Genomic DNA, 14,137 nt, shown 5'->3' with positions numbered 1-14,137 from the left:
TGGACTATAAAATTTATCGCTTTGAGTCAAGGAAGGTCATTCCATGCAGAAAATATAACTGATTTCATCATCAGTGTTGCATATTATCTTTCCTAGCCATCACTATGGCAGTGATAGAATAGAGATCACAATAGTAGCTCACTAGCTCAATGGTAATGTGAGTGTCATCAGAAGCAATGACTGTATTAGCTATAGGTCAAATATGTCTGGAGGACTAGTTTATTAGACTTGCCTTTTTAGTCATCTTGAAACTGTCAGACAAAAAATCAGCAAGGAAATTTAGGAAAACCTCTACATCGTAATTCTCCTCACAAAACTGATTCAGTACCTCGTAAATCTGAAGGGAATTACAGTGTACCCTATATGCAGTAAAGTCAAGAATTAGCAACTCTTGCACTTGATTAAACAGTTTGGTAAACATTCTCCTAAATTTTGTGGTTGTTTTCTTTCTAGTAAACTCATTCACTGAAATGATCAAATAGATTATGCATTTTTAGATCACCACTCCATTCCCCAAACCACATCCTGAGAAAATTGACATCAAGAGTGTTATTCAAAATCACATAACAATCATGGTAGTCAATTTTTTGGCATTGAGCTGCATTCCAAAACAGCCAGAGCTATAATTTCAGTTTTCAAAAGATGAAGATAGGCAATTTTAGCAACAAACACACATATATAATAAGACTTTCATTTTTAGTTATTTCCAATTAAACAATTGCCTGAGTGGTAGATAGTACACACTCACAAACTCATTCTTAAAAGTTTTATTGCTACCATGCCTCATATGTTTGTCATCCAATTGATGTTGCTGCTTTTTGAACATTGTCAGGTCCACAACCTGTCTTGTAGCCAGGAGGAATTTAGAAGCTCCATCTTCCATCAAGTCAAATAAGCAATCCTAGCACATAGGGCATAAGCAGTTACAGAGTGAGCATCAGATATTCCTGAATCAATACCTCACTTCCTCTGTCTGACGTCATACCCTGGATAGGTTTTTGTGCCACTATTGTGAAATTATCCAAATTTCCAGTGATTTTGTCTATAGTAGCTCCACTTTTTTTGCTGTGAAGTATAAAACCACTGAACAGTTTGTATTTTTAAATAATGGATGTCTTGCTAGGCCAAACACATTTCCAATAAGTTTCTTCTGCCATATAAGTAGTTTTGAGTGGATCCATATTAAAGGTGAACGTAAGGAAGAAAATCATTGTTGGATATTGCAGGAAACAGCAAATATGAACCAAGAAATGGTATGTTTAAGTATTGGTATACTATGCATAGCAAGTACACTCTTTTATTTTGGGAACTTGAATGGAGATCATAGAAGAGTGGGAATTACAGTGTCAGAGCATATCCAAGTGTGTTGCAGGTTTTGTTCCATATCCTCTATCTTAATAAATTTGCTTTTTTAAAGCTTAGTTTTGAGCCAGTAAAACATCAGTATCATTTAAGTGTATGCACCAATTGCAGCTACATATGTGCAAGAAGTGGACTCTTTGTATAAGCAAATCAAGAAAATTCTTATCCTCACAAAATATCTTGAGGCTAATATAATAATGGAAGACTTCAGTGTCAAACTGGGAAATGGCAAATGTGAAAATTTGGTAAGGCCTTCTGATTTTGGAGCATGGAACGAGAGATGTGATAACCCACTACGATTCTGCCAATAAGAAAACCACTAATACTAGGTTCAAATTACACCCCAGTGACTACATACATGGAAATCTCCAGCCAACAAAGAAGACAATATAGTTTATAAGTGTATAGTCTATATTCTAATCAATAAGAGTTTTGGAACTCCAGTCACAATAGCATCCACTTATCCTGGAGCAGATGTACTGCTTGTAGCTTCTCTAAAGACAAAACTCATAAAACATAAAAAAAACCACCTCAACAAATGAGGGTGGCTTATCAAAAACTCAATCGTTCTGAATTGAGAAGTGAAGTAGTCATGGATATCAACAGTAAAGTAAAGACCTGAATGACACCTCTCATTGATTGATAAAAGTGCACCAAAGCATGGGAAGAGATGAAAAACATTATGATAATCACTGCTCGAGATAAAATAGGATATAAAACAAGTTGAATGGTAACTTTCATTACAGGAGTAGTGCATTTAAGGACACCATTAAGCACACTGTTTCATTTGTGGTATGACACAGCATCTCATAAGAAGTGACTTATTTTGACTTTGCTCTCTACTCTTTAGTTTAAACTTCTAAACTTTCAGTCACAGTTCTGTATTTTAATAAACATCTAGTGTATACTTCCACCTTCTTTAGTATGGATAGGAACTGTACTTCTGTGTTCAGATGTGAGCTGAGTTCGTGACCCTTATCTCACGGCTCCAGGTGGTGCTGGCTTTGGTCACACAGCTTGAGACTATTGGTAGTGGGTATCACTCTGGGTGGCCAGACATGGGGATCCAAGGGATCTCCAGCACATCCCATGTGTCCTCCCAATTGGTCCACTACCATGGCCACCCGAGGTACTGGCTGCACTGAGGATGACAACTAATCCGTGGTTGAGTGGGAGTTCGCTCCAAGGACTGGCAGGCTGTGAAAGATTTTCGGGGGGGGGGGGGGGGGGGGGGAGGTGATCAGAGGGCCACCTTAATTCATCCAACAAACAGCTTTCAGGTTCGGTCTACATCTGATAAACATCCTGAGGCAGATGCAGTCCCTTGCTCTGTTCCAGAAATGGCCTCTTGGCCTGCAAGATATGGACCGTCACAGAGAGTGGGATTACTGGCAGTTGGGAGCTCTGTTAGGTGCATATTGGGGCCCTTAGGGATATGGCTACCAAGGAGGGGAAGGAAGCCACTGTGCACTCTGTGTGTATACCAAGGGGAGTCATTCCAGATGTGGAATGGGTGTTTCCAGATACCATGAAGAGCCCAGGATGAAGCCAATTGCAGACAGTGGCTCATATTGGTACTAACAATAGGTTGCAGATTCCTTGACTTGTGCCACAGGGTGGTGGGTTTTCAAGTTCTGCTTAATAGGCCAGGTGTCCACAATGTGGCTACATGGGTAGCTGGTGCTGTGTAGAGAGGACTGGATTTTTTTTTATTTTTTTTTTTATTTTTTATTTTATTTTATTTTATTTTTTATGAAAGGTTAGAGAATAGCTGTGTTGGGAAAGAACCAGAGCTCCAAGTGCTAACAGAAACCACTGAAGCTCAAATCGTTACAGGTATGAAAAGCTGGCTAAAGCCAGATATAACTCTAGCCAAAATTTTTACAAAGTTCCTAGCCATGTTCAGAAAGAATAGTTTAAATACAGTTGGTGGTGGACTGTTTATTGTTGTCAGTGTACCATGAACAATTGGTGATGGGCTTTTTATTACTGTCAATGTACCTTGTAGTGAAACTGTTCCACGAGTTAGTATGGGTACAGGTTATACTTGACAACCAGAATAAATTAATATTTGGTTATTTTTACTGACCCCTTGACTCAGATGATACAGCTGCTGAACAGTTCAAAGAAAACTTGAGTCTCATTCCAAATAGGTACCCCACTCATATATTTACAGTTGGCGGTGACTTCAGTCTGCCCATGATATGTTGGCGGAAATACATGTTTAAAGTTGGTGGTAGTCAAAAATTGTCATATGGAATCATACTGAATGCTTTCTTAGCAAATTATTTTGTACAATTAGTTCAGGAACCCACTCAGATTGTAAATTTTGTGAAAACATACTTGACCTCCTAGCAAAAAATAAACATCGTGACAGATACTGGGATTAGTGACGATAAGGATGTTGTAGCAAGACTGAATACCAGACATCCAAATCCACCAAAAATAAATACAAAATAAATCTGTTTAAAAAAGCAGATAAAAATTTGCATGTCACCTTCCCAAGAAGCAGTCTCCACTCCTTTTAGTGTGACCACGTAAGAATAGACTAGATGTGGTTTAAAATCAAAGAAATAGTATTGAGTGCAATTGATGCATATATACCAAATAAATTAATGAGAGATGGTAATCATCCTCTACACAAAACTGGTCAGAACATAGTTGCAGAAGCAATGAAAAAAGGAAAATGATCTATTAACACAGAGTCAAAACAGATTCAGGAACTATTGTTTTTGTGAAACACAACTAGTTCTTTATTCTCACAAGGTAAAGAGTGCTTCGACAGGGGATGTCAAATTGAAACCATATTTTTTTTTACACCGTTCCTCACAAGCAACTTCTAATTGAACTGTATATCTACCGAGTATCATCTCAGCTGTTCAACTGGATTTGTGGTTTCCTTTCACAAAAGTTCACGGTATGTAGTAATTGATGGAAACTCATCAAGTAAACAGAAGTACGTGTTATATGCCCTCTGCTGTTCTGAACTATATAAATGATACAGGAGGCAATCTGAGCAGCCCTCTTAGATTGTAGATGTTACTGTCATTTACCATTTTGTAAGATCATCAAAACCAAATGTAAAATAATTCAGACAAGATATATGTATGGTGCAAAAAGTGGCAATTGACTCTAAATAATGAAAGGTATTAGGACTTCCATATGAGTACTAAAGGGAATATGCTAAATTTTAGTTACAAGAGAAATCTAAAGTTTGCGGATTCAGCTAAGAGCTTAGGGGTTACAATTACAAATAACTTAAATTTGAATGATTATGGGGAAAGCAAACCAAAGACTGTGATTTACTGGCAGAACACTTAGAAAATGCAACAGGTCTACTAAAGATGCTGCCTACACTATACCTGCCCATGTTCAACTTGAGTACTGCTACATGGTGTGGGTTCTGCGTCAGATAAGGTTGATGGAGGACACTGAAAAAGTTCAAAGAAGGAGAGCTCATTCTGCATTATCATGAAACAGAGGAGAGAGTATCACAGATACTCACTGTGGCAGGATCCAACCATGAAATTTCTATCATTAACTTTCTCCTGCGTATACGAAAATATTTTGTTGGTGCCCACCTACATAGGGAGAAATGATCATCATAATAAAATAAAAGCAATCAGAGCTTGCACAGAAATATTTAAGTCTCTGTATGTCCATCATTTTAATGAAGGTCACGGGACTCGTCTGTTAAAATTAAACACCTTACAGCCGCCAATTTTCAACCTTATTTTATTAGGTAACCAGTCGGCATGTGATGTATGGTCACTGTAGAAAATATCTACTAACACCAGTATTTCTGGCCCCTGTTTCAACCACAAGTGAGGAAGATCACTCCTATACATTGGTCAGGAGCCTGAAGATTCTGTACTAAAGCGCTGAAACTGATTGCCTAACAAAATAAAGTTGAAAACTGACAGCTGAAAGGTATTAAATTAAACACCTCTTTGAAAGTTTTAAGTGTTCATTTTTCCTGCCCTCTGTTCGAGAGTGGAACAGTAGAGAAACAGTTTGAAAGTGGCTCAAAGAACTCTCCACCAGGAACTTGTCATATAGCTGCAGATGTAGAAGAGATCAAAAAATAAAATTTATGAATGAGGAAATTCTTTCAGTGATGTGTGAATGCCAGAAGCATAAATCCCAGACAGATCTAAGTAATTACAATAATTCAGACAAGATATATGTATGGTGCAAAAAGTAGAATTGACTCTAAATAATGAAAGGTGCCTTGACTGACATCTCTGCCCAAACTCTTTGCCTCTGTATATGTCTGCATGTGTCTGTATATGTGTGGATGGATATGTGTGTGTGTGCGAGTGTATACCTGTCCTTTTTTCCCCCTAAGGTAAGTCTTTCCGCTCCCGGGATTGGAATGACTCCTTACCCTCTCCCTTAAAACCCAAATCCTTTCGTCTTTCCCTCTCCTTCCCTCTTTCCTGACAAGGCAACCGTTGGTTGCAAAAGCTAGAATTTTGTGTGTATGTTTGTGTTTGTTTGCGTGTCTATCGACGTGCCAGCGCTTTCGTTTGGTAAGTCACATCATCTTTGTTTTTAGATATAATTACAATAATATTCAGAGATATATAATGTCAGAGATTAGAACAGTAAAAAATGAATGGTTACAAATCAAATTTGAAGAAATTGAAAGCTTGCCACCTTTACATGATAATGTTAACACATAGAAAGCTAAAAGAAACTGCTGGGATGAATAGAAGAAAAATGTCTTCTGATAGTAAATAAACATAATATACACTCCTGGAAATGGAAAAAAGAACACATTGACACCGGTGTGTCAGACCCACCATACTTGCTCCGGACTCTGCGAGAGGGCTGTACAAGCAATGATCACACGCACGGCACAGCGGACACACCAGGAACTGCGGTGTTGGCCGTCGAATGGCGCTAGCTGCGCAGCATTTGTGCACCGCCCCCGTCAGTGTCAGCCAGTTTGCCGTGGCATACGGAGCTCCATCGCAGTCTTTAACACTGGTAGCATGCCGCAACAGCATGGACGTGAACCGTATGTGCAGTTGACGGACTTTGAGCGAGGGCGTATAGTGGGCATGCGGGAGGCCGGGTGGACGTACCGCCGAATTGCTCAACACGTGGGGCGTGAGGTCTCCACAGTACATCGATGTTGTCGCCAGTGGTCGGCGGAAGGTGCACGTGCCCGTCGACCTGGGACCGGACCGCAGTGACGCACGGATGCACGCCGAGACCGTAGGATCCTATGCAGTGCCGTAGGGGACCGCACCGCCACTTCCCAGCAAATTAGGGACACTGTTGCTCCTGGGGTATCGGCGAGAACCATTCGCAACCCTCTCCATGAAGCTGGGCTACGGTCCCGCACACCGTTAGGCCGTCTTCCGCTCACGCCCCAACATCGTGCAGCCCGCCTCCAGTGGTGTCACGACAGGCGTGAATGGAGGGACGAATGGAGACGTGTCGTCTTCAGCGATGAGAGTCACTTCTGCCTTGGTGCCAATGATGGTCGTATGCGTGTTTGGCGCCGTGCAGGTGAGCGCCACAATCAGGACTGCATACAACCGAGGCACACAGGGCCAACACCCGGCATCATGGTGTGGGGAGCGATCTCCTACACTGGCCGTACACCACTGGTGATCGTCGAGGGGACACTGAATAGTGCACGGTACATCCAAACCGTCATCGAACCCATCGTTCTACCATTCCTAGACCGGCAAGGGAACTTGCTGTTCCAACAGGACAATGCACGTCTGCATGTATCCCGTGCCACCCAACGTGCTCTAGAAGGTGTAAGTCAACTACCCTGGCCAGCAAGATCTCCGGATCTGTCCCCCATTGAGCATGTTTGGGACTGGATGAAGCGTCGTCTCACGCGGTCTGCACGTCCAGCACGAACGCTGGTCCAACTGAGGCGCCAGGTGGAAATGGCATGGCAAGCCGTTCCACAGGACTACATCCAGCATCTCTACGATCGTCTCCATGGGAGAATAGCAGCCTGCATTGCTGCGAAAGGTGGATATACACTGTACTAGTGCCGACATTGTGCGTGCTCTGTTGCCTGTGTCTATGTGCCTGTGGTTCTGTCAGTGTGATCATGTGATGTATCTGACCCCAGGAATGTGTCAATAAAGTTTCCCCTTCCTGGGACAATGAATTCACGGTGTTCTTATTTCAATTTCCAGGAGTGTAGTTCTTTGTGTCATGGATAAGAAAGAGAGATGGGAAGACTACACTAACAATCTCTTTTCAGATGAGAGACCAAATACTGGCATTTCTAGAAATGATAATCTAACAGGATCTCTAGTTGTGAAAGAAGAAATTGAGACAGCGACATGAAACTTAAAAACCATTAGAACAATAGACCTTGACAAAATTCTGCAGGAATTCATTAAACTTTTTGAAGAAGAATGTATCAGTCTAACACAAACTTTAAAAAAAAATTTCAATAAAAGTCATTACCTTGCCCGAGGGCTGTTATCAACTTTCATTCCATTACCAAAACAGAAGAATGCATCAAAATGTGAAGTTCATAGAATCATTAGTCTCATGAGCCATTTCTTGAAAACGTTTCTGGAAGACAAAGGTAATATGAAAAATGTGAGAAATTCATTGGTGAGACACAATTTGCATTTAAGAGAGGTTTAGGTATAAGAGAAGCAATATTTGCACTACAATTCCTTGTGCAAAACTGCTATGATCAGGAGAAAAATGTAGGCATTTGTTTTATTGATTACGAAAAAGTGTTTGATAAAGCACATCATTGTAAACTTATAGAAATTCTCAAAAGAATAAATACAGATCAGAAAGACATCCAGTGTGTAGAGAATTTATGTTTGAATCAGACAGCACAGGTTATATTTGATAATGAGATCACATCTGTAGAGGAGTCTGACAAGGATGTGTTCTGTCACACATTTTATTCAGACAAGGATGCTTTCTGTTGCACATATTATTCAATTTTTACTCAGAGAGTGTCTGTCAGGGTTTGGTGGTGTAGAGAAGGCATAAAGGAGTCTCCATCAACAACAGGCCCTATGCTGATGATACAGTACTAATTGATGATAATAAAGACAATCAACAACTCATCAACATACAAGGGCTGTCCAATAAAGAGTTTTTTTGGCGACATACCTTTACTTTTACTCATAATTTTGATGGTCCCCAAAATAGTCTCCTGCATATGTAGAGCATTCATCCCAGTGTTTCTGCCAGTCTGCAAACACATGCTGGAAACAATTTTTTGAATGGACCTTGAGAATCACTTCTGCAGCCTTCACTACTACTTCTGATGATGGAAAATGTCTCCCACAAAGGTGTTTCTCTAGATTAGGAAATAGAAAAAACTAGTCAGGGCAAAATCCAGATTCTAGGGGCAGTGAGGGCTCCACTTCACATTAATTTATGCAAGATATTCAGTAAAAACATTTGTAATTGCAGCTGTGTGTTACTTTTACTTTGGTGCAGCATCCAGCTGGTTTTGTGCTTATGTGATCTTTTGCACCTGATTTGGACTTGCAAAGTTTTCATGACATCCCTGTAGGACTGTCCAGTTATTTATGTGAGTGCAGGTACAGGTGCTGATAAACCATCAAAAAAAAAAAAACCCGAAGATGGCCATAACTTTCATAGCAGAAGCAACCATTTTGCTTTTTTGGAGGTTGGTGATGAAGGCAACTTTTCTGTTTGCTCTCAGGTTCAAAAATGATGTAACCAAGTTCCATCACCAGGTTATTATTACCTTTGAAAGAAACTTTCTCTAACATTAGCTTCAACTGTATGCAGTCATGTAGGCACATGTCCTTTTGTTCACAAATTGGCAGACTTGGGACCCACTGCCCACAATCACATGCCATGTGTAAATTTTCTATCACTAATGTATGGGGGAACCCAATGAAATTTTTCAGTACTTTGGAAAGCATTCATAAAGTTATCTGTCAATCCTTTCTCACAATGACAGCAGCAGTGTTGGTATTTCCTTTTTTTCTGTAAGCAGTAACTGGAGAGCAAGGCCCATCTTCCTTTGAAACTGATTGTCTCCCCTCTTTAAACAAATTAAACCATCTCCGAGCAGTGCTGTAGGGAAGAGCAAACTCTCCACACGCCTCCTGTAATATTGCGTAGGACAGCTGAAGATTTTTTGAGACCAAAATAGAACTTCAAAGCCACATATTGTTCATTACATTTCACCACCATTGTTGCAGTAGGCAATACTGAACCTGTCTCACCTTTCCAACCTCTCACAGGTGGGAACAATGAAACTAGTGCTGTGTGTTTGATACTCATTAAACTAACAGGATATCATAAGATTAAATTATAGTGCATGAAATTATGATCATGTAATAAGTATGATCATTCTTTATTCAACAGTCCTTGTAATAGGAAATTACAACAGTAACCTGTTGTTATTGTTGTTGTTGTTGTGGTCTTCAGTCTAAAAACGGTTTTGATGCAGCCCTCGATGCCACTCTGTCCTGTGCACGCCTCTTCATCTCTGAATAACTACTGCAACTTAGATTCTTCTGAATCAGTTTACTGTATTCATATCTTTTTCTCCCTCTATGATTTTATCCCCCCCACTTCCTTCCAATACTAAACTGGTGATCCCTTGATGTCTCAGAATGTGTCCTATCAACCAATCCCTCTTTTTAGCCAAGTTTTGTGCTACAAATTTCAAGTCTCCTCAATTCTATTCAGTACCTCCTCATTTGTGTGATCTACCCATCTGACCTTCAGCATTCTTCTGTAGCCTCTATTTCTGCCTTTCTAAACTGTTTATTACCCATGTTTCACTTCCATACTTGTCTACAGTCCTCACATATACCTACACAATAGACTTTCTAACACTTAAATCTATATTTGATGGTAACAGACTTCTCTATTTCTAAAACATTTTTCTTGCCATTGCCAGTCTACAATTTTATATTCTCTCTACTTCAGCCATCATCACTTATTTTGCTGCCCAAATAGCAAAACTCATCTACTACTTTAAATGTCTTGTTTCCTAATCTAATAGCCTCAGCACCACCAGATTTAATTTGATTACATTCCATTACCCTTGTTTTGCTTATTGATGTTCATCTTATATCACCCGTTGAAGATGGTGTCCATTCCATTCAACTGCTCTTCCAAGACAGAATTATGTCATCAGCACATCTCAAAATTTTAATTTCTTCTCACTGAACTTTAATTACTACACCAAATTTTTCTTTGGTTTACTTTACTGCTTGCTCAATGTACAGACTGAGTCATCAAGGATAAGCTACAACCCTGGCTCATTCCCTTCTCACAACCACTACTTCTTTTTCAAGGCCCTTGACTCTCTTTACTTCCATCTGGTTTCTGTACAAGTTGTAAATAGCATTTCACTCCCTGTATTTTACCCCTGCTACCTTCAGAATTTCAAACAGAGTACTCACAGCATTGTCAGAAGCTTTCTCTAAGTTTATAAATGATATAAACCTTGTTTTGCCTTTACTTAACCTATCTTCTAAGAGAAGTAGTAAGCTCAGTATTGCGTCATGTGTTCTTACATTTCTCCAAAATACAAACTGATCTTCCCCAAGGTCAGCTTCTACCAGTTTCTCCATTCTCCTGTAAAGAATTTCTGTCAGTATTTTGCAACCTTGACTCATTAAACTGGTAGTTTGGTAATATTAACATCTGTCAGCACCTGCTTTCTTTGCAATTGAAATTCTTAAATTCTTCTTGATGTTCGAGGGTATTTGGCCTGTCTCGTACATCTTGCACACCAGATGAAATAGTTTTGTCATGACTGTCTCTCCCAAGACTATCAGCAGCTCTGATGGAAGGTCATTGCTTAGTACTGGTTCTCCACCTGAGTGCTTGATAATCAAACAGCTGCTTCTCTTTTCTCCAAAGGCTTCTTTAATTTTCCTGTAGGGAGTATCTATCTTTACCCTAGTGAAATATACTTCTAAATCCTTACATTTGTCCTCTAGCCATTCCTGCTTTAGTTGTTTTGCATTTCCTCATTTTTATTCTCTTTTGCTTGTTTCATTTACTGCCTTTTGATGTTTTCTCCTCTTATCAATTAAATTCAGTATCTCCTGTATTACCCAAGGATTTCTAAAAGGCATTGTTGTTTTAGCTGTTTGATTCTCTGCTGTCTTCACTATTTCATCTCTCAAAACTACCTTTTCATCTTCTACTGTATTCCCTTCCCATTTCTAGTCAATTGTTGCCTAATGCTCCCTCTGAAATTCTCACAACCTTGTGTTTTTTACTGAGCGAGGTGGCTTAGTGATTAGCACTTGCATTCACGAGGATGATGGTTCAAACTCGCATCCAGCTATCCTGATTTAGGTTTTCCGTGATTTCCCTAAATCTTTTCAGGCAAATGCTGGGATGGTTCCTTTGAAAGGACATGACTGACTTCCTTTCCCCAACCCAATGGGACTGATGACCTCACTGTTTGATCCCCTCCCCAAACCAACCAACCAATCTTGTGTTCTTTCAACTTTTCCAGGTTGATCTCCTTAAATTCCTAACTTTTTGCAGTTTCTTCAATTTTAATCTGCAGTTCGTAACAAGTAAATTATGGTCAGAGTTCACATTTGTCCCTGGGAATGTCTTACAATTTAGAATATGGTTCTGAAATCCCTGTCTTACTGTTATATAATCAATCTGAAACCTTCCCAGATCTCCAGGTCTCTTTCACATAAACACCCTTCTTTCACGGTTCTTAAACCAAGAATTAACAATGATTAAATTATGCTCTGTGCAAAATTCTAGCAGGCAGTTTCCTCTTTGATTCCTTTGGCCTCAGTCCATATTCACCTACTGTTTTTCCTTCTCTTTCTTTTCCTGCCATCGAATTTCAGTTCTCCATCACAATTGAGTTTTCATCTGCCTTGCCTATCTGAATAATTTCTTTTATTTCATCATACATTTCTTCAATCTCTTCATCATCTGCAGAGCTAGTTGGAATATAAACTTGTTCTACTTTGGTAGATGTGGGCTTCATGTCGGTCTTGGCTACAATAATGCAGTCAGTATGCTGTTCATGGTATCTTACCTGCTTTCCTATTTTCTTATTCATTATTAAACCTGCTCCTGCACTGCCCATACTTCATTTTATATTTATAACCCTGTATTCACCTGACTGGAAGTCCTGCTCATCCTGCCACTGAACTTCACTAATTTCCAAAATATATAACTTCAACCTATCCATTTCTCTTTTTAAATTTTCTAACATACCCACTCAATTAAAGGATCTAACATTCCACACTCCAACCTGTACAATGCCAGTTCTGTTTCTCCTGATATCCATGAGTAGTCCCCACCCAGAGATCCGGACTGGGGACTATTTTACCTCTGGAACATTTTACTCAAGAGGATTCCATCATCATTTAACCACACAGTAGAGCTGCATGCCCCTGGGTAAAATTACAGCTGCAGTTTCCACTTGCTTTCAGCCTTTCACAGTACCAGCACATCAAGGCCATTTTGGTTGATTTACAAGGCCAGATCAGTCAATCATCCAGACTGTTGTTCCTGCAGCTACTGAAAAGGCTGTTGCTCATCTTCAGGAAGCAAAGGTTTGTCTGGCTGTCAACAGATACCCCTCTGTTGTGATTGCACCTTAGGTACTGCTCTATCTGTACTGTTGAAGTACACAAGGCACCCCACCTATGGCAAGGTCCATGGTTCATTGGGAGGGGGCAGTAACCTAGATCTGGACATAGAGACTAGAAAGGTGTATGACTGGCACACAACAGCCTGACTCTTTTACAAATGTAAATCTACAATTCAGTGGCTCATTAATACAAGGAGTAGGTCTGTTTAAGTACCTTGGAATGTGGCTCTGTGAAGACTGGAGATCATACATGGAGGTAAAATGTTACAGAGAGAAGTACCATAATGCTTTTACAAAATTCAAGAAAATTTTCACAAATAAATATTACACCCAAATCTTTGAGTCGGATTTCTAAGCCGCTACATCTGGTCTGTACTTACAGGGTTATTACAAATGATTGAAGCGATTTCACAGCTCTACAATAACTTTATTATTTGAGATATTTTCACAATGCTTTGCACATACATACAAAAACTCAAAAAGTTTTTTTAGGCATTCACAAATGTTCGATATGTGCCCCTTTAGTGATTCGGCAGACATCAAGCCGATAATCAAGTTCCTCCCACACTCGGCGCAGCATGTCCCCATCAATGAGTTCGAAAGCATCGTTGATGCGAGCTTGCAGTTCTGGCACGTTTCTTGGTAGAGGAGGTTTAAACACTGAATCTTTCACATAACCCCACAGAAAGAAATCGCATGGGGTTAAGTCGGGAGAGCGTGGAGGCCATGACATGAATTGTTGATCATGATCTCCACCACGACCGATCCATCAGTTTTCCAATCTCCTGTTTAAGAAATGCTTCTGCTTTAGCCTTTTCCGTAAGATTTTCCAAACCGTCGGCTGTGGTACGTTTAGCTCCCTGCTTGCTTTATTTGTCGACTTCCGCGGGCTACGCATGAAACTTGCCCGCACGCGTTCAACCGTTTCTTCGCTCATTGCAGGCCGACCCGTTGATTTCCCCTCACAGAGGCATCCAGAAGCTTTAAACTGCGCATACCATTGCCAAATGGAGTTAGCAGTTGGTGGATCTTTATTGAACTTCGTCCTGAAGTGTCGTTGCATTGTTATGACTGACTGATATGAGTGCATTTCAAGCACGACATATGCTTTCTCGGCTCCTGTCGCCATTTTGTCTCACTGCGCTCTCGAGCGCTCTGGCGGCAGAAACCTGAAGTGCGGCTTCAGCCGAA

The sequence above is a fragment of the Schistocerca nitens genome, chromosome 8 (genome assembly GCF_023898315.1).
Source record: "Schistocerca nitens isolate TAMUIC-IGC-003100 chromosome 8, iqSchNite1.1, whole genome shotgun sequence".
Classification (NCBI taxonomy): domain Eukaryota; kingdom Metazoa; phylum Arthropoda; class Insecta; order Orthoptera; family Acrididae; genus Schistocerca; species Schistocerca nitens.
Note: the sequence above shows the minus strand (reverse complement) of the source record.